We start from the raw sequence: 26,725 nt of genomic DNA on the forward strand, positions 1-26,725 counted from the left end.
CAGCTTTTAGATAAGTGGGGAATTATATCTCTAAAGCTATTCTTCAAAACTTGTGACAGTTCCACATGGTCAGGAGGCTGTCATGCTGCCATGGAGATGGAATTTAAATATAGAATTTGAGGGACTTTAGCCTGCGTGGTTTTCTTCTTCCCAGCCCTACCTTGCAGTTTGGTGTTGAAAAAAAAAAAGAAAGAAATGAAGCTGTAAACTAAATGCAACTTCTGATGTAAGAAGTTAAAGAACATGGATACTTTTTTAGAGTAATTTTTATTTTTTTTTATTTTAGAATCTATACATGTTGAGTAATACTGATATGAATCAGCTTTGAGGAGGCTGCTAGGAAGACCCAGGCCTCCTGCCAGCCACAATAGCACAGGCGGGGAGGCGCCATCACGGTGTCAGCTCTACCAAATGGAACAAGAGCTTTGATGTTTTCTGTCCAGAAACCTTTCTTCCTTCCTGTGCTTGGACATTCACTTGACTCTTTGCAGAGCAAGCCCTGCCCAAAAGTAAAAGATGGTCAAATATATCACTTTCCAAATTCCATCCTTTAGGGCCACTGTATAGGATTCAGGCACCATCTTCAGAAGATCCTAGATAGGATGTGGTTACCAAGACAGGACGTCCATTTGAACAAGGCCTTGCATCACTTTCCAGGTCTCCTGCTCTACATTCTCTCCTTCCTTCTGCTCCATCCCTGCTGGCGTCTTTGCAACTGTTCGAATGCACCAGGCATGAGCCCCAACTCAGGGTTTTTGCATTTGCTGTTCCCTCCAACTGGAACGCTCTTCCTCGGTAAAGACATGGCTCACCTCCTCCTCTTTTTCAAGTCTTTCTTCAAATGTCATCTTCTTAGTGAAGCTGTCCTAACCACCCTATTTAAGCAGCTTCCTCACCCAACAATTCCTAGCCTCCTTCCTTGTTTTATTTTCCTCCACAACACTTACCACTGTCGAACATATCTTTTGCTTATTATTTTATTGGAGGGTTGCTTCCACTCCTAGAATGCTGATCTATGAGGGCAGGGATTCTGTCTGTTTGGTTTGCTGCAAGAATCTCAGCAGTAAAGTGTGCCTAGAACAGGGCCTGGCCTTGGTTGGCAACCAATGACTATTTGTTGAAGAGGGAAGTAATGACTGAACTGCTTAGCTAGCCGCCATCTAACAGAGATCAGGGCCCTGAGACAAGGGCCACAAGTGTGGTAAATTCTTGACTGTGGCTTTAGTGAACCCCTCCAGGAAAAGAATCTGCAAAATCAGAGGGCCCTGGGCAGGGAGTTGGCAAGCACAAGAGTGAAAGTGGTGCAAGCGCTCATTTCTCAAGTCTTAATAGTGATGCCGAGTGGTGTGCTAAGCACTCTTCCAAGCCTTCCTTCCTAAGGTCTCTGAGTCTCTTATTATAAGAAAATTGCAGCTGTATGATTCTCTGAAAATAGCAGAGAATGTTAGTCCTGAGACAGACCCCACAGCCTCTACCCTAGCAGTTCCTAAAATGTGTTTGTTCCCTGAAATCGTAATTCTACCTGATGTCAATAGTTGCATCAACACCCCTATTCTTCCAGGTATAGCCAGGGATGAATGGTTCCATAAAAACAGGTTTCATTTTGCCTAAACCCATGCATACATGAAGGAGACTTCCAGACATTCCCTCAAAACCAGCAACTCAGCCTTGGTTGGTGGCACCTCCAACTGGTCATCTTCCAGTTCTCTCTCTGGCCTTCTATATCCAACTAGCTGCCAGGCTATGGCCATTGTATTTCCAAAATGCCTCTTTCATGCTTTGCTTCTCTCCCATTCTCATCACCACAGCCCTTATCAGGCCTTCATTAGCCTTTGCCTGGCTATTGCAATAGCTGCCCAACTGGTTTCCTATCTCTAATTTCTTCCTCCACCAACCCATGCTCTACCACAATAATATTCCCAAAGAACAAATGGGGTGTCACTCTTACTAATCTAACAAAATGCCAATGGCTCCCCATGACCCTTGAGATGGGTCATTTAATCTACCTTCCAGGCTTTCCATCCACTAGCTCCCTAAATGAGCCCTCCACCATAGTTTTGTCTACGTGTGTGCTCAAGCACTTCCTCTCTCCAAATAAAACATGTGCTTTCTATTCTTCACATCTCGGGTTTTTCCCTCCCCACCCTATCTTTCTCCCTTCTAACTATATTCCCTGTACCTGATTTCTCCTCTGTACCTGTTGAAATCTTTTCCGGAGATCCCTCAAGGGCCATTTACAGATTGATTCATTCACACAGTCAGTCAAGAGAGACTGGGGAAGCTCAAACCTCTTTTTCCCATATCTCCCTCGTCAGAAGTGAGCTTTCTTCTATCTATCTCCTGTGCATTTATCATATGTTCCCTTGGTTAGGGCTATCGCTCTCATAGACATCATTATTTCTCCAGCCAGTCTTTTTGTATGGTCCTCAAGGGCAGAGACTTTTGTACCTGTGTTTTATTCCCAGGGCACTTTACATGAGAGCTTGCTCATAGCAGGTGCCACACCTCTTCGGGGATGATGATAACAATACATTTCACGCATCCTCTAAGGGTCACTTTAATCCTCTCAAGGTTGCTTTGCCAACTGTAACTGGTGAGCCATCACCAGAAATATTTTCCTTTCCCATTCCCCACGGTCGTCAGCCCGGCTTACAGTCCTCAACGTAGCCAGTTGTTATTCAAAGCTGAGTGAGCTAGGAGCCCAGGGTGGAAAATAAATGTCACACAACTTCCTCCAAGATGAATTTTAAAAAGGAAATCATCAGGGTAAGAAGAACAGACTTGATTTACCAGTTGAGGCTGTTGTCCCAGGCACATACGCATAATTTATCTCCCTGATGCCCTGCGGCACACACCTGGATGTCCTGAGTGCCTCATGTTGTGGGCAGGCAGTTTGGTGGCAAGTAAAACAAACCTGGAATTAGAGGGGTGGAGTGAGAGAATAAGAAGGAGAAGAAGGAAAAATGGAAGGAGGGGAAGAAGGAAGAAAGGACATAAGGGAGGGAGGGAAGGAGGCAAGAAGGCAAGAAGGGAAAGGAAGGAAGAAAAGGGAAGAAAAGATAGGGGAAGGGAAAGGAAGGAAGAAAAGGGAAGAAAAGATAGGGGAAGGAAGGAAGGAAGGGAGGGAGGGAGGAAGGAAGGAAGGGAGGGAAGGAATTTAGTTTCGTCCTGTTAGGCATGAACATTGTGAAAGAAAATAAGCAGAAGGATATCTGTAATATGCCATTGTACGGCCTCTGCTGTTAGGTTTCATCCTATCTCATTGTTATTGTCTGTGATTTTTCTGGCTGTTCAGTGCACACCCCTTGTCCCCATTGGTACAGACTTCCATCATTTACCAGTTTACATGTCCTTCTCCCTGGCTTTGACTGTGAACTCTTAGAGGAAGACGCTTGTCCCTTTACCTCTGCATCCTTGGTACCGAGCATGGCATCTGGCATGCAGTGTGTTGATGGTGGAAAGCTGTGCTCCCCAAAATTCAGTGACCGGTTTGCCAACTTTGTGCTTTTTGTTCTAATCAAGTTCTACCACTTGCATGGTTATTGGCCTCTTTCAACTGACTCATGCTCTTTTTTTTTTAACCTTTGGGCCATTCTTTGCAGTCTTATCTGTGAAGTCACACAGACTGAGGCAGGATATATATTTCCTAATCTATATTAAAATAAATAGATAACTACTAAAATAAACAGTATTCATCCAGGTACCACCTACATCAACACCACTGTTGTAGGCAAATCACTTTGGGGAAACACTAATTATGCTTTGTTCTGAAAATTGAAACATAATGAAGTGCATCCATTCTATAACTCAGGTCTTTTAGTTGGATTTCTGCACACACGCTCACCAATACTGTGTTTTCCCAAAAGAAAGTGGACACTGTGGGTATAAATGTTTATGTGTACCGGCCGGGCGCGGTGGATCATGCCTGTAATCCCAGCACTTTGGGAGGCCGAGGTCAGGAGTTCAAGACCAGCCTGGCCAAGATGGTGAAACCTCATCTCTACTAAAAATACAAAAACATTAGCCGGGCGTGGTGGCGGGTGCCTGTAATCCCAGCCACTTGGAGGCTGAGGTAGAGAATTGCTTGAACCCGGGAGGTGGAGGTTGCAGTTAGCTGAGATTGCACCACTGCACTCCAGCCTGCGTGACAGACCAAGACTCGTCTCAACAAAAAATAAGTAAATTTTGCTGTGTACCAATTGTTTAATTGGTGAAGCATAATGTGAGCTGAGAAAAGGGAGGATGTTTTGTCATCTCCTCAGATATTTTAATTAAGTAGATTCTGAACTTGAGAAAGCATTTGGCCATTTTAGCAGTCAGTGGTAAAGACTTCCTCAAATCTTGACTGTCCCATCTCCCTCATCCCCTCACCCATAATGTGTTCCCCAAATCTGCATAGTCTACCTGGAAAAGGACTTTAAAAAATCCTCTAGAAGATAAATAGGTAAACTGCATAAGCAGATGAATTCACAAAGAGGAAATGTAATTAGTCAGAAAAATATGGGAAAATATACAATCAAATGAATGCAGATTACAATTAGACATAATTTGTCATTTTAAACCTTCTAAATAAGGGTAATATTTGAATATAAAGTGTAATGCAAGTCAAGGCGGACTGAATTGATACTCTCACGCTTTGCATGTGGCTACCTGATGCATAGTGACTGCGAATTGTAAAAACATTTACAAAGTGTAATTTGGTAACATGAATCAAGGGTTCAAAAATTCCATGAGGCCTTAAATCCAGTGGCAATTCTGTTTCTAGGAATCTAGTCTATGGAAATAACTAGATATAAAAAGTATTATCAGCATGAAAATGTTTGTGACTGTATTACTTATGCTAGTGAAACCTAGGAACAACCAAATACCAACAATGAAGATAATAGCTGAGTACATTTGCAATCTATATCCATTCAGTAGATGAGCATGCATATATTTAAAATTAGGCTTATGAAAACATTTTATGATGTGGCAAAATGTTTTGGGTATAAGATTTGAAACATTATGGATAATGATGATAAATATGTAAAAATATTTGCATGTAAGACGAATCTCAAGGAAATGGCCTTGTTCCCTGGTAAGGCCGTGTGGCATTATGGCTCAGTGCATGAACTCTGGCATCAGATTGTCTGCATTTGCAACTCAACTCTGCCACTTATTAGCTTTCTGACCTTGGGCGAGTTGCTTAATTTCTCCAAGACTTCATTTTTCTCATCTCTAAAGTGTAATAGCTATCTGGCCATGTTGTGAGGATTAAGTAAGGTAGTTTATGTAAAATATTCAGCACACGGTTGGCACATAGTGACACTAAGTAGTTACTCATCCCTCAAATATTTATTAATAATTGACTATGTGCAAGTCACCTAATATGCTGGTAAACCATGGGAAAATTTCATGTCTTCTGTTTTCTGCAACATGCTTATAACTATCTTTGTAACAAAAGGAACTGTGCCTGCCTTGGTCAGCCATTCTGTCATCTCTCCCTTGGGCTACCCCGAGAGCCTGTTAATGGCTGTGACTGTCTTATCTCCTCTCACCCACTCCAAACTAAGGATATGATCATGTCACAACCTTGCTTCTATAACTTCCCGGTTCCCTGTGGCTTACAAGGTAAAGCCCAATGTCTTTATTTGGAGATTTTCAAAATCTGGCCTCAAGCTACTCTTAAAGTATAATTTCTTGCCATTTTCTATCTCTGCACTCTCTATTCTAAGCATTCTATCTCCCTATCCCAAACCTGGGCAGGAGAATCATTGTCAAAACCCTGGCTTTCATACAGCACAACACTGCTCTACTGAAATTTTAGCCTCATTTAAAATGATGATTCTTGGACCACACCCCCAAAGATGCATATTTAAAAGTCTGAAGTGGAGGCTGGGAATCTGCTTCTTTAATAAGCACCCTGTGTGATTCTGAAATGAGGTTCAAGGATGCCCTCTGAGAAATATGCCATTCTCTTCTCTGCCTGGTGGGCCTGTCCTCCTGCCTGATGGAGACTTGGGCATTCTGCTAGGCAGCTGAAAGGTTGGCTATATTTTCCTGACTTCCTCAGGAAATGATGATCTCTCCTCTCTGTACTTCTGTGATATTCTCTCCAAACCTCTACGGAGGCGTCGTTTCCTTGTGATTTCTTTACTTACTTCTGCAGTTGTCTGAACTGCCCTGGGAGCTCCTAGACTTCAATAACTGGCACATAGTAGGCCCTTATAGATGTCTGGGGGGTGTATTCATGCATTCACTCATTGACATTAATCCTAGATTATTCCATCTGCCACGCTGAGCTCTGGTTCGTCTGTAATTAGTGAGGCTGACCTTACTGACACTCATTATTGGCAATGCTCATTTACCTCCTAGGCCATGCAAAGCCAGCTTACTTTCTCACAGAGACAATTTAGCAAGTAATCTGAACCCACATAGCTGGAGTCTTCTGGCAGAAAGAAGGAATCTGAGCAAGACATCACCAGGTTGAACATGGATGGCATGCGGACTGCAGTGTGGAGGAGGTCAGCTGACCTTGCAGAGTCATGCTATAGACAGACCAACAGGGCACAGAAGCTGGGTGGTTGGCCTGTGACCAGATCCCAACAGACTCACCATCAGCTTGCCAGTTTAAACACTAGGATAACAGAATAGTTACTCACATGGGCCCTGAAAATCAGAGTGCCTTGGTTGGAATGATGACTCTGCCAGGCATGTGGTGCTGGACATGTTTCATAATCTCTCTGTGCCTTGGTTTTCTCATCTGTACAACGGGGATAAGAAGCAAACCTCATTCTTAGAGTTGTTGTGAAAAGCAAATAAACTAAAATATGTACAATCTTTAGAATAACATTTGGTGCATATTAACTGCTCAGTAAGCAGTGGTTATCATAATTAGATTCCACAAGCTATACTATGGAATCAATGCACATATTAGTTTAGAGCTTTTCCTCTGGTCTTTGCTTCAAACGTATGCTGAAATTTTCTATACAAATCTTTGTCCCTGCTTAACTCCAACCTTGGAGATTTGACTTTTATCGGGACAGCTTCAACTCCATAAAACTTGCAAAACCAAGGTAATATTGAGCTAAAAAGAGTCCCTAAATCATTTGTTGGATATAAGTTTGAAGTCAGAAAAACATGGCCAAAGAAAATATAAGAACTCTACATTTGTATGGAGGGGAAAATTAAGCATCCCCAAAATGATAGGATGAAAGAAGACTGAAAAAAAATCTGATGAGAAACAAAATTCCATCTAGTCAAGATTGCAAGCAATATCTTGCATGAAAAGATACCTCCTGCTTTTTACGCCTTTGAGAAAACTGAGGCATAAGGATGTGCTCAGTGTTGAGAGCCTACTATAGGCCAAGGGCAGAGGTCAGCATAAATTGTCTTTTTAATACTTATTTCCAATCCCTACGATTCTGATCTTACAGAGAGGAAACTACAGTGTTACATAACTAGTAACATCAAAACTGGATTCCCACCCAGCTCTGAGATGGCTCCCAACCAAGAGAGCTATACATTTTAACCACACTGCTTTCTTGCTGCTCCTAATTATGCCTCTTATAAACTTTTTTTTTTTTTTTTTTAGATGGAGCCTCGCTTGTTGCCCAGGCTGGAGTGCAATGGCACAATCTTGGCTCACTGCAACCTCCGCCTCCCAGGTTCAAGAGATTTTCCTGCCTCAGCCTCCCAAGCATCTGGGATTACAGGTGTGTGCCACCATGCCCAGCTAATTTTCGTATTTTTAGTAGAGACAGGGTTTCACCATGTTGGTCAGGCTGGGCTCAAACTACTGACCTCAGGTGATCCATCTGCCTTGGCCTCCCAAGTGCTGGGATTACAGGTGTGAGCCACCACACCCAGCCACCTCTTATAAACTTTTGAGTGAAATTTCAAAGCCTGGAGGTTAAAAACAAGTATTTGTTCGAGGCCAGTTTCCAGTTCTAACTCTGTAGCCCCCGAAGCTGGGATGGAGGAAAAGCCTCCCATGATCCCCTGTTTGAAGTCCTAACTCCTCAGAATGTGACCTTATTTGAAGATAGGTCGTTGTGGATGTAATTAGTACAGTTAAGATGAGATGACGTTCTACTGGACTAAGACATCCCTTAATGCAATGATTGGTGTCCTTATAAGAAAAGGAGAAGGAATATGGAGCAGGCAGACACATGAGGAAAGATGTCACGCGAGGCATTGAGATGCTGCAGCCGCAAGCCAAAAAAGGCTAGGAAGAGGCAAGGAAAGTGCCTCCCCTACAAGGAAGGTGTCTCCCCTACAAGGAAGGTATCTCCCCTACAAGGAAGGTGTCTCCCCTACAGGGAAGGTATCTCCCCTACAAGGAAGGTGTCTCCCCTACAGGGAAGGTATCTCCCCTACAAGGAAGGTGTCTCCCCTACAAGGAAGGTGTCTCCTCTACAAGGAAGGTGTCTCCCCTACAAGGAAGGTGTCTCCCCTACAAGGAAGGTGTCTCCCCTACAAGGAAGGCCCTGAAGACATCTTGACTTCGGACTTCTAGCCTCCCAATATGTGACACTTTGTCGCAGCAGCTTTAAGAAACTAATGCACACCTACCCCACCCTGGAGTTGGGAGAGAACTGAAATAAACAGAGGATGTCCTTTTGTGGGCTCTCTGTTGTCACTGTGCTCATGTGATGATAGTCATGACAATGAGACTATGGCAGACACTGTTGGTTCCTCCCCAGTTGCCATCTTTCCCCACTTCTGCTAACAGATCCCCTATTTGCTCAGATGTTAACCCCTGCCTCCTTCATGGGTCCCTCTAGTTCTGTAAACACGTGGACTTTATGCATTTGGAAGGATGCTCTGATTGGACCCATCAAACTGAATTAGCTCCTTACAGCCTATCTTGTTGGCAGTATTTCAAAGCTCCAGAATCTGCTAGGTTTTGGCATCCACATGCTAAACCCGAAGGGGACTTCAGCATTCTGCTTTGTCAGCCTGAAAGGAAGGAGTAAGTGATTCATCCACCAACTCAAAAAAATTAATAGATTTGGTGGCTTGTGCTGGTGTAATTACTAACACTTACTAACATCCCAACAATAGCATCACTGGTGAGTCTGTAGAGATGTGGTAGTCATCTCTCTGCTTCTCTTCTCAGTCTCCTCCCTCAAAATGACTGGTGGATGGGCACATGTGAAAATGTTCTTATTATTCACATTGAACTTAATTTAATTGTTAATATTTTTACATACTTTATATAAAGTTCAAAATATGCTGTCAGAAGTGAGGAGAGAGATTAGCTTTGGCAAGGAGGGAGGAGGCATGAGAGGGCTGCAGGGTGCTGGTACCACTGTCTTCTTGAGCTGAGTGCTGCTCACACAGGTGTGTTAATTTTATAATGTGTGTGTTTTGTGCACTTTTCTGTACCTATGTTGCATTCCGGTCATTTTTTAAAAATATATTTTGGTTTGCACTAATTCTAATGTTTTTTCTTCCAGTGCACTGTTTCCACTTGAGTTCATCCTAAAACAATACCTCTTGGAAGGCTGGACTTGATAGAGAATTCAGTTAAGTAGTCATTGGTGGTTACCTAGGCTCCAACTATTAGCTATTCCCCAGGATCATGTTGGCCTCCCTGCCCCTCCAAGTCACTGCTTTCTAGGAGTTAACAGCTGCTTCCTAATTCACTTTTTCAAAAGTACTTTTTCCTAATTTTGTTTCTGGAAAATGTTCTTACAAAAGACGTCTATTTCACATGAGAAGACCTGAGGCCTGCTTCCCCATGATCTGAGCTCTGAATATTCAGCTTCTATCTTACATAACGACCCCCATCACACCTGACTGCCTGGAGTTGAATTTATTAAACTGATCCTTTGCGTGAGCAGAGGCATCGCTTTCAAAGCCGAGCAGTAAGCAAATGACTAACTGCTTTCCCATCTGCACACATTCTGCATCGGCTTTCAGGGGGGTTTACCTAGTACGTCTAAAGCAGTTATGAATAATCAAAATATAGTTTTCAGAAGAACTGCTCATTACACATTACATCACATGACACTTCCATCTCAGTTCAAGAAAAAAAAAAAAAACAACCTTAAGAAATGCATCTGCAGACAAATTTTCCTGATTGAGTGTCATTTTGTTCACCCATGGCAGCTGGGACAGATAAAATGTTGGCATAGTAAATTGCAAGTTTTATCTAAAGTTTTCAATTCTCTTTGAAATTCTTGGTCAAAGATCAAAATGGACCAAAGTTTTCTCAGTTTTCCCAGTGGGAACTGCTTTTGTGAAGAAAGCTTAATTCATTTGATAAACTTTTTTTTTTTCATTACTACAAGCTAAATTCTGTGGCTGGTTTAAATATATATATATAATTCAGAGTGCTTCCAATTTATTATTAAGGGAGATAAAAATGTGAAAGTATCACTCTAAGACAAAGCCCATAGTGAAAAGTATCGAAACAGAGGTACCGAGGTCAGGACTGGATTCCTGAAGGAAGTAACGTTTACTCTTGAAGAATAGGTAGGATTTTAAAGGTGGAGATGGAGAAGAGGGGAGGTCATTCCAGGTAACAGGAACAATTTTAGGAAATGCAGAAGAGCAAAGGAGGACAGATGAGGGAAATATGAGAATGAATTAAACAATGTAGCCAGAGGTTTGGGTGGGAGATTATATTAGAAGTTAACACAGTCCTGGGAAGGAGAGCAGAAGCCAGATGTCAGAGAGTTTGGGTTGAAGGTTTAAAGAGATTCCTGGGCCGGGCGCGGTGGCTCATACCTGTAATCCCAACACTTTGGGAGGCCGAGGTGGGTGGATCACCTGAGGTCAGGAGTTTGAGACCAGCCTGGCCAACAAGGTGAAACCCCGTCTCTACTAAAAGTACAAACAATAGCCAGGTGTGGTGGTGGACGCCTGTAATCCCAGCCGCTCGAAGCTTGAACCTGGGTGTTGGAAGTTGCAGTGAGTTGAGATCACACTACTGCACTTCAGCCTGGGTGACAAGAATAAGACTCCATCTCCAAAAAAAAAAAAAATCAAGAGTGGAGTAGTAGTATTGTTTTCAGGCGTGTGTGTGTGTGTGTGTGTGTGTGTTAAAACATACATAACATAAAGTTTACCATATTAATCATTTTTTTTTCCTTTTTGTTGAGATGGAGTCTCCCTCTGTCACCCAGGCTAGAGTGCGAGGGCAAGATCTTGGCTCACTGCAACCTCTGCCCCTGGGTTCACGAGATTCTTCTGCCTCAGCCTCCTGAGCAGCTGGGATTACAGGTGCGAGCCACCACACCCAGCTAATTTTTGTATTTTTAGTAGAGACAGGGTTTCACATGTTGGCCAGGCTGGCCTCAAACTCCTGATCTCGTGATTCACCTGCCTCAGCCTCCCAAAGTGCCGGGATTACAGGCGTGAGCCACCATGCCCCGTCATCAACCATTTTTAAGTGTACAATTCACTAGCATTACGTACATTCACATGGTTGTGTCACCATCACTACCATTCACCTCCAGAGCTTTGTCATCTTTGTCAACTGAAACTCCCCATTCTCTGCTTCCCAAGCCCCTGACAACTACCATTCCACTTTCTGTCACTGAATTTGACTACTCTAAATGCTTCAAATAAGTGTATATGAAATACAAATTTTGTCCCTTTGTGGCTTATTTCACTCAGCATAATATCTTCAAAATTTATTCATGTTGTAGCACGCATCAGAATTGTTTCCTTCGTAAGACCGAATAATATCCAATTGCACGTATATGCCACAATTTGTTCATCTGTTTATAACACTTGGGGTGTTTCTACTGCTTGGTTAACAATACTGCCATGAACATCGGTGTACAAATATCTGCTTGAGTCCCTGCTTTTACTTTGGTCTATACCAAAAAGTGGAATTGCTGAATCGTATGATAATTTTATGTCTAATCTTTTGAGGACTCCTCATACCATTTTCCACAGTGGCTGCACCATTTTACCTTCCCATTAGCAATGTACAAGGGTTCCAGTTTCTCCACATCTTCAATAACACTTGTTATTTTCTGTTTTTTTTTTTCTCTTGGTATTGTCATCCTAATGGGAGTGAAGTAGTGTCTTATTACAGTTTTGATTTGCATTTCCCTAATGAGTGATTTTAAGCATTTTTCATGTGCTTAGTAGCCATGTGTATGTCTTCTTTGGAGAAATGTCTATTCAAGTCCTTTGCCCAATTTTAATTAGGTTGTTCTATTGTTACTGAGTTGTAAGAGTTCTTTGTATATTCTGGATATCAATCCCTATTAGGTATTGATTTGTAAATATTTTTCCCATTCTATGGATTACCTTTTCACTCTGTTGATAGTGTCCTTTGATGCACAAATGTTTTTTGTTTGGTCGGGGATTTTTTGCTTAGATTTGCCTTATATGTATTTTTTATTGACACATAATATTTATATATATTTTGAGGTACATGTGATATTTTGTTACATGTATAGAGTGTGTAATGATCAAGTCAACATTTCAAGTCCTCTCTTCTAGCTATTTTGAAATATGCAATACATTATTGTTAACTATAGTCACCCTATTCTACTATCAAACATTAGAACTTATTCCTTCTAACTGTATGTTAAGTAACCTCTCTTCATCTCTTCCCCCACCCACACACCCTTCACAGCCTCTGGTATCTATTATTCTACTGTCTATCTCCATGAGATCAACTTTTTCAGCACCCACACATGAATGAGAACACGTGATATTTGTCTTTCTGTTTCTGGCTTATTTTACTTAACATAATGGCCTCTATTTCCATCCATGTTGCTGCAAATGACTTGATTTCATTCGTTTTTATGGCTGAATAGTATTTCATTATGTATATAGACCACATTTTCTTTATTCATTCATTCATTGATGGACAGTTGGGTTAACTGATGCACAAAAGTTTTTTATTTTGATGAAGTCTAACTTATCTATTTTTTCTTTTTTTACCTATGCCTTTGGTGTCATATCTAAGAAGTCATTGCCAAATCCAATGTCATGAAACTTTATGTTTCTTCTAAGAGCTATAGTTTTAGCTCTTACATTTAGGTCTTTGATCCACTTTGAGTTAATTCTTGTACCCAGTGTAAGGCAAAGATCCAACTTTGTTCTTTTTGCATGTGGGTTATCCAGTTTTCCCAACATCATTTGTTGAAAGTACTATCCTTTCCCTATTGAATGGCTATGGCATCCTTGCTGAAAATAATTTATTCATATATGCAAGGGTTTATTTATGGACTTTCTATCCTATTCTATTGGTCTATACATCTGTCTTTATGCCAGTTCCACACTGTTTTGATTACAGTAGCTTTGCAGTAAGTTTTGATTACTGTAGCTTTATTCTACAAAGTTTTGTTTGTTTCTTTGTTTGTTTCTTTGTTTTTGAGACAGAGTCTCACTCTGTCGCACAGGCTGGAGTGCAGTGGCGCAATCTTGGCTCACTGCAGCCTCTGCCCCACAGGCTCAAGTGATTCTCCCACTTCAGCCCCCCGAGTAGCTAAGACTACAAGTCCACACCACCACGCCCAGCTAATTTTGTATTTTTAGTAGAGATGGGGTTTCACCATGTTGCCCAGGCTGGTCTTGAACTCCTGACCTCAGATAATCCACCCGCATTGGCCCCCCAAAGTCCTGGGATTACAGGCATGAGCCACCATGCCTGGCCCACGTTCTATTATAGTTTTGAATTCAAAAAATGTGAGACCTCCAATTTTATTCTTCGTCTTCAAAATTGTTTTGGCTATTTGAGGTCCCTGAGATTCCATATGAATTTAAGGAGGAATTTTTCTATTTCTGCAAAAATAATCCTTGGGATTTTGACAGAGATTGCATTGAATCTGCAGATTGCTTTGAGTAGCACTGACATCTTAACAATATTAACTCTTCCCAATTCATGAACATGGACTGTCTTTCCATTTACTTGCATATTTTAAAGTGACAACTTATTTTTTATTAACATTTTCATTCTGTGTGTGTCACTTGAGACAAAGGGGGCTGTTAAATGCCACACAGAAGGCCCATGATAAATGCATGTTGCTGAATCAAAAGCAAACAAAAAGCAGAATGACAATTCAATTGCACAAACTATGCTCACCAGAGCTAACAATTATAATATGCAGCTAGGTTTATCTAAGCAAGATTGTGAGGTTGCTCATTCATTTCTTCTCCCCCTCCCTTCAGAAATTCTCACACTTTCCACAATTCCCCCTTTGCTGTATCCATCTCAAGCCTCTCCTTAGGAATCCCTCCTCCCAGAAAAGAAACCTATGTTGTAAAAGTCTAGTTCATTGAGTTGTAATAGAGTGAAATTCAGTCTTAACATGCATGGTGTAGTACGTTTGGACAACTGTTTACAGTCATTGAATCTCAGAGCCACGCTTTGGAAGTAGACTCTAGGGCAGCTTCGTCCATCACACATGGAAAAAGTGGGTTTGCCGTTTGGTGGTTCCTTAAAAAATTGAACAAAATTACCATATCACCTAGCAATTCCACTTCTAGGTATGGACCCAAAAGAATTAAAAGCAGCCACTCAGATACTTGTACACCAATGTTCACACTGGCATGATTCACAATAACAATATGGGGGAAACAGCCCAAGTGTCTGTAGACTGATGAATGGATACATGTTATACACATGTGACAGAGTATCATTCAGGCACAAAAGAAATGAAGTCCTGGCACACACAACAACATGGATGAACCTCAAAGACATTATGTGAGGTGAAATAAGCCAGTCACAAAAGGACAAGTACTATATGAGTCCACTTACATGAGGCACCTAGAATAGGCAAGTTCCTAGAGACAGAAAGTAGAATGTTGGTAATCAGGGGCTGGGGGAAGGGACAATGCAGGCTTATTATTTAACGGCCACAGAGTTTCAGTTTCCAGTGATGAAAAAATTTTGAAAACAGATAGTGGTGAGGGTTATACAACATTAGAAATTTACTTAATACCGTTTAACCATTCAGCATGGTTACAATGATAAACTTCATGTCATGTATATCCTATCGATTTTAATATTTTTTTTTTAAAGTGGGTGGTCTTTACCATGAAGGAACACTGACAACTCCAAACCCTCTGACTTAACATGGGACACACACACAATCATGAGAATAAATATAATATTGTAAAAATATAGAATAAGAACAGATCAAAGAACACTGCAAGCTGGGAGAAGGCTGGAAAAAGAGAGAGAAAGTGAAGGCAGGGCCACCAGATAAGAGGCTACTGTAATGGTCTCAGAATGGCCTGAGCTGAGCATCACAGAGGGAAAGGGAAGACGGTTCATGTACAGAAGGAAGAGTGAACTCATGGTATCAATGAATGTGGCACAAGGCAGAAGGAAGAGGGGAAAAAGCAGGCCAGGACCACGTAATGACTCTCATGGGCCCTGGGTACTTTTCTTAGAGAATGTTTCCTCCCTAAAGTATATATATGTTCGTATTATAGAGGAACAACATTTTTTGTCCTGAAAGTACATTTTTTTCTTTTAATTTAAAAAGGAATCAAAACATTTCATGGGCCCCTAAATGGCACTGTCCCTCCTGAGTCTGCCCTGGGCCAGTCCTGTGTGAGGAATGGATGGTCTCCTGCCGAGAATGTCCGTCTTCCTTCCCCTTCCCCTGCAGCCTCCCTGTCTCATTTACTGCTTGAGGTATTGAGGACTTTCTTACCGCAGATATGTGATTGGGTGGCACAATGCTGTTGGGGACAGTAACTCAGTGTGGGGGTTAAGATCCAGGACTCCAGAATCAGAACAATTTGGGCCTGAACCACAGCTCCCACTGTGGTTTGCCTGGCTGTGCAAATTGGAGCATGTTACTGCACATTTCTGAGCCGCAGTGTCTATCTGTAAAATAAGTATGAGTTCCCAACATCACAGAGGTCTTGTAAGAATTAAAAGTGGTAAGAGAACAACCAGCTTAGCATGGCACCTGGTACATGGCTGGCAAGTGCAGGCAACTCCATCACCTCTCCTGGCTTGGCACAAACAGACACAGTGGTTGGGGTTTGTAATGAGCAGGAGGAGGAAAGGCATGAAGATACCTGGAGAGGGAAAACAGAGGGGGCAGGGAGTCCAGAGAGTAATGGAAGGGACACGAACCGTTTGCACCTTTGCCAGGAGCAGGCCCAATTAGCCTACGATCTCCCACCACCCTGCCTGGACTGTTGCCTCTTCTACACACCCAGAGGCTCCTGTTACCAACTACAAACACCTTTGATATGTTCCCCTCTCCCAGAGCTGGGAAACAAACCAGAGGCATTGCAGGTTTCCAACTCGCTTTAGCTCTCGTTTCTCTGTGGCCTCTTATTCTCCTTCACCGCATCCATCCCCACTCTAGACTTGCCATTCCTCACACTCTCCTGCCTTTTGCCTCACATGGTTTCTTTTGCCTAGAATGCCCTTTGGGAGAACTTCTACTCGTTCCAGAAGACCCAGCTCCAGTGTCTCCTCTGCAGCTGCCTCTGCAAAATCAATCCCTCTCTCTCCAGGGTTTCCACTGCACCTGCATCACTCGATTTATCACTCTTCCAGATAATCATTTGTTTACATCTCTCCCCAGCTGGAAGGTGAGCTCCAGGAGGGGAGGGACTGTTGGACTCTCCCTCCTGGGCCACCCCCACCCCCACCTCACCCTGTCCCCACCCCAACCACTGCCCCACCTCCTGCACATGCTGGCAGCCCATGAATGAGGAAAGGGAGGTTTCTTCATTGTTTACTTGATTTTGGAATCGCTCTTCTCACACCTGTTCCAACAAAGGACTCTGATTTATGTAGAGAATTAAAGATTCAACACTTAACAAAGTTGCAATGTGACATGAAGGAGCAAGAAGCTCGAATTGCTTCCAAGACAGGAAAATAACAGGGGGATTAATTTGGTGATCACACCTGGGTCCCCAGGCAGCTATTTCTAAGGGAATGGGGTGGAAGAAGTCAGTGGTACCCCCAAAGGCTTGGGATTCGTCTATATAATCAGCACCCAATGGATAAAAATTAGGGCAAGGGGCTGGATGGCTACCTCCAGCATCTCCCTCACTCCCATATTTCTCCCTGACTCCCCCAGCCCCTCCCCAGACAGCATTGGGTCTCTTCTCTTCTTCCCTTTCAAGGTTATCCCCCTACTACTGATTTCTACTTAACCTTGACCTCACCCGGGTGGAAACTCTGGGATTAGGAATAATTTGTCCTAGTCTCTCGGAATGGCTCTGTCAATTGCTTTCCGGAATTGCTTTTTCCCTGGGGGTTGTGGGGAGCAATCTGCCAGACCCCCAGTGTCCACTTCAGTGGTGTGCTCTTAGTAATGACAGCAGGTTAGGCAGACTTCAGTGGTCCTGATTCATTCTGGTTTACTCCTTCACCCCATCTGACTCCTCCATCACCTGGAACCTGTAGAGGCACCGTGTGCCTGAAACCTCTGGACATCCCTACAGCTGCAGAAGGGTTGGGGCGTCTCCATTCTCAGAATTGCTGGAGCGACTGGTGAATGAAGATTAGCTTCTAGAGAACAGCGCTGAGGAATGTGGTAGAAGCTGTTGTGGCTCTGTAGCCAAGGGTCCTGCTTCCTCCTGTGCATCTGAGAGCTTATTCTGTACCAGGTGGTCTGGGAGACACCTGGTTCTCATGACCGTATGCTGCCCGGGAGCAGGCTGGAGCCCTGGAAGATGGTGCACAGACTGCATACACCCTGGTTTCCTTAGTTTTATCTCTGAGGACCTAGGTGTCCCTGCCATCCAGAGCATCTGTGGCCTCCTTCTCATTCTCATGGCCACCACTCCGGCTCAAAGTCCTTGAAATGAAATACATATCACTGAGGCTCTTGCAAAAATCTCTTTTCCTCACTTACTTTTGCAATAATCTCCTCACTTGTTCTTGCAAGAATCTCCTGCTTTCCTCACTGTACTTTCTGTACAGCGCTGCTGAAGGAATGTCCTAAAGTACATGCCACAGCAATCCATTTACTGCAGTTTAATAACAAACTAATCTAGGTGACAGGAATCAGAAGAGCAGCACTTGTGCGTATGGTGACTATTGCCTTGGATGGAGCATGAGGGAGCCTTCTGGGGTGTTTGAAACGCTCTGTGTTTTTGTCTCGTCAAGCTGCATATTACTACTTATGTTACATTTATAAAAATTCATTGAGACTTCCACTTCAGGTTTGTGTGCTTTGGGCTGGCCTCAGTGGCTCACACCTATAATCCCAGCAACTCAGGCATCTGTGGCAAGAGGATGACTTGAAGCCAGGAGTTCAAGACCAGCCTGAACAACATAGCAAGACCCTGTCTCTATCAAAAAAAAAAAAGAAAAAAAAAAGTTAAAAATTAGCCAAGCATGATGGTGTGCACCTGTAGTCTCAGCTACGTGGGAGGCTGAGGCGGGAGAAGCCCTCGAGCCCAGAAGTTTGAGGCTGCAGTGAGCTATGATTGCGCCGCTGCACTCCAGCCTGGGTGACAGAGGGAGACCCCATCTCTTAGAAGAAAAGAAAAGAAAACAAAACAAAAGAAAAAAGAAAGAAAAGAAAAGAAAGATTTGTGGACTTTACTATATGTATGTTAAGCCTTAGTAAGAGAAGCAAAAAAAAAAAAATAAATAAAACTAAGTCTGCATTTATAAAAAATGTTTTGAGGGCCAAAAATGTGTTAGGGATTCAGGGATAGAACATGCAGCCTCTACTACCCATTCCTCCTTCACACTTGCCTTCTAGACTTCTCACCTCTTCTCCTGGAGGATCCCAATTAGACTGTTTCCTGATGTCCCAGATACATCCCTTTTCTCGTCAGCTTCCTCTGAAGCCCTCTGCAGGCCTTGCTCCCACCACCATCTCTTCCTACTACTCCAGGTCTCACTGCAAGGCTCAAAAACAAGACCAGCTCCTGAATGAAGCTTTCCTCTCCTGAAAGGCGCATGCTCCTTTCTGCAACCCTGCATTCCTTGGTGTTTCTCTGCTCACAAAACTCCATTTTGGGAGTTCTGTCCCTTTCCTGACCTTTTCTAGTTCTAGTAGACACAAGTTTCTTGAGGCAAGAGACTCATCTCTGATTCACCTGTGATCCACAAATACCTGCTGAACTGACATAACAGAGAAAGGAAAGGGGGAAACACCAGCAATGGTGTCCCAGAGCCTCCCAGCTTGGTCTCTCCCTGTTTAATTGCTGATGAACACACAATTCAAAATGTGAGCCAAAGCCTTGTTACCATCCCTGCCCCTAGACTTCTGCCCTGGTTAGAATGAGGGATTTGGACTACAGTGGTTGGTTAAGGCATTCAGTGCTCCAAAAACGAGCTCCAAAGTCCTCATCAGAAAAAACAAAAGGGGATTAGGGTATGGGGGAGGAAGAACAACAGAAAAATGAGCAAATATGCCCACTGGCAAGTGGTCCCTCTGGGGACGTGATCTGCTTTTGTCTCCCTAAGAGTCTCTGTGGGGTATCTCTTCTCCTTCCAGAGGAAAGATCCCTACTGCTTCTGCCACAGAAGACAGAGTAGATCCAATTCCCAGATATCAAATGGATTGGATCTGACTACTCAGAAAATTGTCAGCTCTGAATGTGTACTTCTAGAGCATCACTTCAGAACATAACTTTGTGTACTGGTTTACATATACCTATGTTGCACAATGGATATGTTAATTAATAGACTGATCATATACCATAAGCAAAGATTTGTACTAAGGATAATTGAGAATTCAAGAAACAGAATTCACTGTTCCTGCCCCCACAGGATTTAAAAGGAATTTGACATATTTAAGGGATGTTCGCTGAGCACTGTTTACAAGAAAAAATTGGAAGCAACTTAAAAGTCCAACACGAGAAGGGAAAAACAAAATGCTGTACACTGGTTCCATAGAACACAGTGGAGCAATTTTTTTTTGAGAGAAGACATCACAGCCTCGGCCCCAACCCTTTTGAGATAGGGTCTTGATATGTTGCCCAGTCTGGAGTGCAGTGGTGTGATCATGGCTCACTATAGCCTCAACCTCCCGGGCTCAAGGGACCCTCCCACCTCAGCCTCTGAAGGAGCTGGAACTATGGGCATGCGCCATCATGCCTGGCTAATTTTTTTGTTTTAATTTTTCATGAAGACAGGGTTTCACCATGTTGCCCAGGCTGGTCTTGAACTCCTGAGTTCAAGCGATCTGCCCTCCTTTGCCTCACAAAGTGCTGGGATTACAGGCGTGAACCACTGCAACCAGCATAGAATGTACAGTAGAGCAATTTAACAGAACTAACTAGGGTTTATATATGTCAATGTTGGTAGATTTCAAAAATATATTGAGTGAAAAATATCACAGAATGATGCATATCATACAATGTCATTTATGCAAACACACACATAAGGAAAGTAACACTCTATGTATCTTGTGAATACATAATATATTTGCATGTAAAAGTGTGTTTTTTTAAATGGCACAGAAAGACACATACCATCTCTCTCTCTGGGGCAGAAATGAAAAAGGGATGAACCTAGCTCAAAGAGGCTTTTGCTTTTCTCTATATTTACTTTTTTTATAAAAAAACAATATATTTATGTAGTACTTGTGTAATAAAGTTTTGAGTAAACCATTTAAGTAATTAGGAAGACATGGCCTAAATACATGAGAAGCTAAGTAGTAAGAGTTCACTAATAACCATGACAACAATATAAGCAACATCACAAGGCAGAACAGATGTATTGCTTCACCATCAGCATCTGCAGTAATGGCCAGGAGTTCAGAAGAGGAAGAGCTTGCTGAGTACTGGGGAGCTCTGAAAGAGGGCTAAGAATTCAGGGCCTCCTTGAAAGTCTTTTAATAAAGGAATGCCGTGACAAGGTGGAACTTTGTGAAGATCCATCCGGGCACAAGGGTGCAATGTATTTAATTTAAAAATTGCATTATGAGTATAGAGGCTTTTCTTTTTTTCTTCTTATACTTGCCAGGTCCTGGAAATTGAAGATTGTATCACATGAGCTAAGATCTAGGAGGAAGTTAGAATAGAAAAATGACGGATGCTTTGGCATAGCCCTCAAGCCAATGAACAAGTGATCAAGGACCCCCAGGAGAGTGTCTGGGGATCACCGAAGTTTACTTAGTTTCCTCCACTGGATTGTGAATTTCTTCAAGGCCAGGGCTATGATGTCTTCCCTCCTGGAGCCCCAGTGCATAGAATAGAATGGTACAAGATGCCACACAACAGGTACACTTCAGTGAACACTTGTTGAATGAATGAATGCTTGCTTGTATGAATGAATGAATACTGCAGAAAGGTCAAAGAGATTCGGATTTGTAAAAGGTTTGTCACTTGAATGACTACTTCTTCAGTTTTGAGGCTCATCTGTCCCTTCTCCATTCTCCCCTGCCAGAGCCCCCTCCAAGTGTGGCTTTCACTTGCCTCTTGTCCTACCCCATCACTCCTCCACTACTCCACCCCTAAATCCTGGAGACCCTCTTTAAGACAGGGTGAGAATAGCTGTCAGCGCTCTCAGTGGGGCCAGGACACAGAGGTCAAGAGAAGAGAACAAAATTAAAAATTACTTGGAGGTCAGAGCTGGGAAGAGCTTCACAGCAGTTGGGTCAGGGAGTAATGTGTGTTAGGAGAGTGGGGACCTCTGACCTAAGGTGGAGGTGAGACGACCCCACAGGAAGAAATCAGGCAAATGAAAGGATTAGGGCCAGATTTCAGAAACTTGGATGTGGAACTGGTTCATGCAGAGGCTTTCAAACATGCACCTCAGAATCCTGGGGTTCCACAGATAACCTCCAGGGGTTTCCCAAACAATTAGGCTGCTTCTGCCAAGGAGAGAAGATGAGAACTGCCAGAGGGACCTGCTCAGCTGTTATCTGTCTTACACACTGGGGTTCTGAGTAAGAGTTCATTTGAAGGAAGAACCCAGGACAGGAAAGAGAGAGAGAGAGAGAGAGAGAGAGAGAGATCATTCGCTAAAGCATTTGAAAGAACATAGAGTTCATGGACTCTCTTTTTCTCTCTCTCTCACATGAAATGAGATATTATATAAAAAGCATTCTGGATGGAAAAGGTTCTCGATGAGTGTATCGAAATTGGACATAAAAAAAGAACTCAAGTGAAAGACAAATTCATTTGGAATTACCATAAATTGCCTACCCCCCCATCTTTCTCAGGTTTGGAATTACCTGCTAAAAGTCAAAATTCAAAGACTCAAAGCTCAGGATAAGGGAAGCGGTGGGGTATAGATAATTGGTGTTTAGTTGTTATTAATAATTATTAGCATTTCATTAAGTATTTCTCAGGAGTTCTGCTAAACCATTACGTGCATGATCTTAAGAATTCTCATAACAGCTTCTGAGGTAAACCTTATTATCATCCCAAACAAGGCTCAGAAGTTGAACAACTTGCCCAACATCACACCAAATTGCAAGCAGCAGAGCGGGACTTTGTACGCCGGTAGCCTGACTCCAAAGGCCCTAAGCATAAGCCCACTTCAGTGGTGTATTCCCAGCGACCATGCAGTGAGCAGGTGTGATTGCAGTAAGGTACAGGTCCCTGCAGTAAAAGGTGCTGAGGAAGAGAGAACAACACTTCTCAACACCTGGCAAAAATACCATGTGACACTGTCCTTCAAGGAAAATTCCAGAAGCCCCTCCCTGGGCCCTCAGGTGAACTAACCACACATGCAAGGTTTATTCACTTCTGCATATTACATCTTAGGAGGGTTAAAGGTATCTCATTTTGCATCAGTGAACAGCAGGATGAAGGATCTGACTATAAAGAGAAGACATTTAATCTAAAGAAGAGATTAGAAGGGAAGGAGGGAACTATCTCAAACGCTCAAAGTGCTTTCTCAAGGAATAGTGACCAGACTTGTTTTGTGCAGCTTTGGATGGCAGAACTAGGGACAATGGGTTAGTAAAAGGATGGACAATGGGCTAGTAAGAGGAAGACAAATTACAAGTCAACATTGCCAAGGATTTTCCTTAGATCTCTCTGAAATGGCCACACTAGAGGTAGTGAGCTCTTTGTCAAAGAAGCCATCAAGCAAAGATTGAATATCAGGAATCATAATCGGTAAGAGAAAACTCATCTGTTGAGTGGAAGGTTAAATAGCTACTAAAGCCTCTTCTGACACAAAGATTCCAAAAATTTATAATCATGTTTATTTTCCTTTTCAAAAATTCTCCCTCTGCCAAAGACTTAAGAATGAACCCAACTGACAGGCCAGCCTCTAAAAGCATGGTGTCTTATAAATTCCTACATTCTGCATGTCTGTGAAAAAAAAGCCCTGACCTGTGACAGGGACCTGTATGTCTGTCAGCAGAGCCAACATTTTTCACACTAATAGTACAAGTCAGAATAAATACCATCTCCATTTGGAAGACAGTCCTTGACAGAAGAGAATTGGCCTGCTTGATTAGGAATATATGTCAGGCACTGATAATAGGGAAATCCTTTTCAGCCAAACCCCAGAACCTGAACAGTCATAATGAGGCGATTTAATGAGCCTCCTGTTCTACAACAATATTAATTACAACTCTGTGGCAGAAGGCAGCCAACTCAAGATAAAATAGGTAAAATGCACAGGAACTGGATCTCATTCAGAATCTCTTCCCCAGATACAAATAGGCTTGCAGTCTCATACATGTGTCTCTAGCAAGCAAATAGATTTAACACCTTTAAGCTGTTTGGAAGAAATACTTATGGAGTCAGTCTAAACAGCAGAAACGCTTCTGAACTTTGGGTTTATCTCTTAGAATGCATCTACCCCAAATAAGTCTGGTGAGCCTGATCAGTCCCAACTTGTTGCTACCCCGGAAAAAGAAGAAAAAAGAAAGCAGTAAAGGCACCACTTGTCTGGGCACTGTGGCTCATACCTGTAATCCCAGCATTTTGGGAGGCTGAGGCGGGTGGATCACTTGAGGTCAGGAGTTTGAGACCAGCCTGGGCAACATGGTGAAACCCCATCTCTACTAAAAATACAAAAATTAGCTGGGCGTAGTGGTTCATGCCTGTAATCCCAGCTGCTTGGGAGGCTGAGGGACGAGAGTCTCTTGAAACTGGGAGGCAGAGATTGCAGTGAGCCAAGATCACACCACTGCACTCCAGCCTGGGTGACTGAGCGAGTCTCCATCTCAATAAAATAAAATAAAATAAAGTCACCACTTGTCAAGCAGGTAGGCATACCTCCATCCCGTTTTTGGGGTCAGGTCTCAAAAATATTTCCATTTAAGTAAATAGAATTTCTTCAGGTCAGATACAGGCTGAGAATTGTCATCAGTCTCGTTCAATAAATCATCACCAAAAGCCTGTTGACTGCTAATAGTTATTGAGCATTTACTGTTTGCTGGAGATTTCTTTACATGCTTTAAATATTTTAGCTCATTTGGTCACCATGAAACACCCTGTAGTCAGTACTAGCAATGAGAGAAAGTGCAGAGATGTTAAGTGCTTTGTCCACACTACCAGTTAGGTGGAACCAGGATTCAGACACAGGCTGATTATTCCAGAGCCAGGGTGCTTAACCACTAGGCAATGCTGTGCACTGTGTGTTTGCAGGTAAATTGTTCATGAAGTGAGTGTTGACTGAGCACCACCTATGTGCGCCGCACTGTGCTAAATGGTGGGACAGTGATCAGCGTGACAATTCCAGTCCAGAGTAATCAGGCAATGCCAGCAGATCTAAGAAACTGTCCCATTCCCTGTGTGGTCAGCAAGGGCTTCTAGAAATGGTGACGTTTAACCAGAGACCTGAAAGATGAGTAAGAGTTAGGCAGTGAGTCAAGAGGGAAGCTGGAGGAGGAAGAGGATACGGATGGGAACCCCTAGGGGTCAGTTCACAATGGCAGAAGCCCAGACATTGTGCAAATATCAAGGAGTTACACACAGGGAGTGGAGAGACAGTCCTGACAGGGACTCAGGAGGAGGTAAAACTTGATCTAGGTCCTTAAAAATAGAGTAAGAAGGTAGGAATGTATATGATATATACTTTAAATCTGTTGACATTTTCTCATAGTTACATAACCCTCTCACTCAACTCAGACCCAGGGTACTGCCACATAGACAAAGGACTGACTCCAAGAGGTTAATCACCTGCCAAATCAAAAGAAACCACATTGGACCCTTTTCTGTTTTCTCACTAAATCCACGTTGCAGAGATTTTGATGGTGCAAGGATGGGCAGCTGCTGAAGGAAGCACCAAAGAGGACAAGCACGAAATCCTGGGCCTCAACCCAGGCAGGCGCCTACCCATTCTGACACAGGGCATCGGAAACAGTTGGAAGCAAAGCCCACGTCCATACAGCATATGCCCAGGGTCCACAGACTTGAAAACTCACATGGACCCTAGGCTCTGTCCCACAGCACACTGACTTGCAAACCCATGAAATGGTCCATGTCCACTCCCGGCTCCCCACTACCAGAGTGAGGCACCTTGCCTGGACCACCTGGCTCTGCCCATCTCAAACCTGCCTGCCTATGCAGTGGTTCTCCAATTTTAGCACACATTCAAATCACCCACAGGGCTTGCTGAGCCATAGGTTGCCGGCCCCACCTCCAGCGTATCTGGTTCAGTAGGTCTGGGATGGTGCCAAGCATGTGCGTTTCTAACAAGTTCCTAGGTGATGCCGATGCTGGTGGTCCCACACTGAGAACTGCTGCTCTTTGGCACCAGGCAAAGGCACCTCTCCAGAAAGACTTCCCCCAGCACTCCAGCGCTGCTGGCTTATCTCCCCAGTCTTACTGCACATTTAAGTTAGTAGAGGCCACAAAGATAAACCTAACTGCCTTGAGGAGCCAGACAAGCAACAGAATATGAGGGTTTGGACGGGCTTAGGTGCATTTGAGTACAGTTGTGTGAAAGATAGGAGCTACTGTAAACTGGAGAATTCAGGCACCAATAAAAGGGGGCAACTCACTCAGTTCTAGCCAATTTTTGCTGGGTGTGATTTCACTACTAGTATTGCCAGATCTTCTAGCTTCAAGAGAAGGCAGAAATCCTGATTTTTACGTAAACTATCCCAATTTTTAAAAACTGGTTCAAGACTTTTGAAGACAGTAGGATGCATCAGGTGATCTCTTAGGCCTCTTGCAGCTTTAATACTTGATACTTTGGCTTGTCAGGCATCCTGTAGAAAGTTCCCCAGTCTGGGTCTGTGTGTTGTGTTTTCATTATTCCATTAGGGTTATGGACTTTTGTAAAGAATATAGCAGAGGTGAATGTCCCTCACAGACATGTTTCTGATGTTCCTCCCTGTGATCAGCCACAACACACCATCAAAAGACTTTACAACAGCCCCACAGAGGGAAAAAGGGAGCCATGACTGAACACATTTGCCAATTTCCATGGTGTAAATATTCCCACCACAGCCAATGTGGAGCACCCAGTGTGATGGCACTGAACAAGGAATTGGAAAAAGGTGTGCACAATTAGCCAGCTCTGTAGTAGGAGCGGGCTCCTGCACTGCTTCTCAACTTGCTTTATCCTCTGTGTTCTAAATCTCAACGAGCCAACCCTCCCTTTGGTTCTGACTGAACGCCAGTCATGCACTCCGCACTCCACTAAAGGTTGTAGAGGAGAGGAAAGGGCTATAAAAGATTAGGCAAGAAAGTAGAGTGAGATTGCAAGTTTTGAGAAGACTGGTTTCAAATCCAGATCTGCCTCTTGTGAGTGTGTAAACTTGGTCAAATTGCTTAACCGCTTTAAGCAATTGATTTTGTATATACAAATAAATATATATGTGTATATGTATGTTTATATATGTGTATATATTTTATATATTTACATTTTATATATACAGTACTTCCTAAGTACTAAAACATTCTATGTATATAC

At 43.0% G+C, this 26,725-nt stretch overlaps 1 long non-coding RNA gene across 7 annotated transcripts in view; it reads right to left on the reverse strand.

Annotated features, from left to right (window-relative positions):
* Window positions 1-317: 317 nt before the first annotated feature.
* The window catches only part of LOC105466161 (uncharacterized), a 94,387-nt gene continuing 67,979 nt past the window's right edge, over window positions 318-26,725 (reverse strand). For 5 of the 7 annotated variants that reach the window (XR_011607790.1, XR_011607791.1, XR_011607786.1 and 2 more), the window contains 2 exons: window positions 6,642-6,742; window positions 318-2,914 (listed from right to left, as the gene is read on the reverse strand). This is a non-coding gene — a long non-coding RNA (uncharacterized lncRNA). The remainder of the gene's footprint in view (window positions 2,915-6,641; window positions 6,743-26,725) is intronic. The other 2 variants (XR_011607788.1, XR_978007.2) reach the window with 1 other exon arrangement.

Source organism: Macaca nemestrina, chromosome 9 (genome assembly GCF_043159975.1).
Source record: "Macaca nemestrina isolate mMacNem1 chromosome 9, mMacNem.hap1, whole genome shotgun sequence".
NCBI classification, from domain to species: Eukaryota; Metazoa; Chordata; class Mammalia; order Primates; family Cercopithecidae; genus Macaca; species Macaca nemestrina.